This window comes from Mandrillus leucophaeus, unplaced genomic scaffold (genome assembly GCF_000951045.1).
Source record: "Mandrillus leucophaeus isolate KB7577 unplaced genomic scaffold, Mleu.le_1.0 Scaffold142, whole genome shotgun sequence".
NCBI lineage: Eukaryota > Metazoa > Chordata > Mammalia > Primates > Cercopithecidae > Mandrillus > Mandrillus leucophaeus.
In genome coordinates, this window is record NW_012101388.1 from 604,075 (window position 1) to 606,431 (window position 2,357).

The window sequence follows — 2,357 nt, forward strand, 5'->3', positions numbered from 1 at the left end:
TATAGAGCTCAAGTACAAACTTTCCAACTAATGAATTAAGACATTCATTTGTACTTGCAGAAACTTGGTCATGTATACCTGTGTGAAGTGCATTGCCATCATATTAGCATGAAGTACAAGTTAAGTTGATAGAAGTACCGTTGATTGTAGAGAGAGTCCTTTTTAACAATACTTGCTAAGAAACAGAATTAAGATAAATATACAACTGCATCATAGACAAAAACTCAGAAATGAAAGAGCTCAATGAGAAGTGGAAGAAATATAGGGTGGCCTAATTAGGACAATGTAAGTGCTTACCATCCTAAGGTTTAAGGAAAATACCAAGTGTTTTAGATCTTTAATGTTTATCATTCTTAACTTTTAATTCCATACTAAAATCACTCTTTAAGCAAAGACATATTCATGGTATATGCATCTATAGTTTTAGTCTTAATCAGGCTTAAGAAGACACAACCGTTATTGTACTATTCCCCTTATGCTCAGCAGAAAAGCAGAGATAAGCCAGTTGCGACCCTAGAGTGCAGGGTGAAAAGGGATGATCAGTGGTGGCAGAGAGCAAAGATAATAGTGGAAGAACCACTCTCCTGGTGAAGCATTCAGAAGACCGTATGCGTAAGACAGACAATGACGAGAATGCATTCTGATCATCCATTTCTCAGCCCATGATGTTTGAATTACAAGTGGAATGGTGGCAAAATACATGACTGACTTTTACAAAAATGGACCAACAATAGTACTTGATGTTCAACATTCAATTTCAGTCACTATATATTTTTGATAAGGCAAAGAAAACAAAACAGACAAAAGTCAGCCTTCTACAGACGTTGTGGGGGTATGGTTATTGTGGTGCCCATGAGAATTCCCTGTTTGGCAGACCTGCTATGGGGAGCATAGTTGACAGTCCAGAGAACATCCCTCTGGTCTCTGGATCTACCACCATAGATTTCCAAATTCATAATTTCCCCGGGTTGCTCCCAGCCAAAGATTGACCGTGACAGGGTTATTAGTGCCAGCCCATCTCAATGGGACATGAGACTACCCTTACTGAGGGTTTGGACTCAAATAATTCCCACAAGCTCAACCAAACTTTACCAGAATGGTGTGGCGATTTGAGATCTATCTTGTCTTTCTTTTTTCCCCACTACCTTTTCAGAAGCATCCAGTTTGAGTTTTTAATCTGACTATTCTCCCTGTCTACTTCTCATTCCATATATTCACGCTTTCCAAGCACATTCCTCAATAAACTTTTTGTGCTTATAATCTCATCTTGGGGTCTGTCTGCCTCTTGGGAGATGGCAACCGACACAATTATGTATATTCTCAGCAAGAACTTGATAGGATCCACTTTCTTGTTCATTGCTGATCGTCGATTCCATATAATATTAGTATAGATAAAAGCAGATTATCTGGCATGTAATCAATTCTTTTGCCATTATATACTGCATTATACACCGTGTGATCCATGTATGTTACCTTCTTTAATCAATACTCAAATGCTGTCTGGTGGTTCACTTTTGAAATACCAGTTTGGAAATATTTACTTTAGACATCCTTCATCAGTATTTGAAACATTCTAAATAGGAGCTCACAATTTTGAGGTGATCATGAACTGTGCATCAAATATTGCTATCTAAACCTTCATGGGAGGGTTCATTTATTAGCATGACAAAATTAGTTATGTTTCAGTGGTTCATTAAGTTGGAAATGAATTACATTTAAGAACTGTAGTTGGCTGGAAGGTATATATAGATATGTTGACCCTTATATTGACAAGAGTATGATTGTTGTTAGCCCAGAAATGCAATGCCTTTTCAGAGCTATGCCACTTTTGTAATAACTTTTAGTCCCATGCATCATGATGCCAAACTTAATGGAAGTGTCTCTCCTTATGTTACTATATTATTTCCTAATTTTGCATTAAATTATAATTGAGTTTTCATGGCTGTATATTTTTCAAGTTGTCACATGGCTTGCAAGAGGAAAAGTATGCGATGCAGATGGAAGAGTAAATTCAAATGCCCTGAGGCAGCAGATGGAAGAGTAAATTCAAATGCCCTGAGGAAGAGTAAATTCAAATGCCCTGAGGGTGCCTGTAATTGTGACAACAGCAAGGAACAGTGGAGTTAGAGAGAACTGAGCAAACAAGAGTGTCATGTCTAAGGAGAATATGGTGTTTACTTGGATTGCAGGCTTTCGCTGGTCAAAAATTGTTGGAATTAGGTAACTTAATTTTTCAAAATTGTGAGCTAGAAAGATATTAGGTTGGTGTAAAAATAATTGTGATTTTTGCCATTAAAAGTAATGGTAAAGACCACAATAACTTTTGCACCAACCTAATAAAAGATTATTTTTGAAAA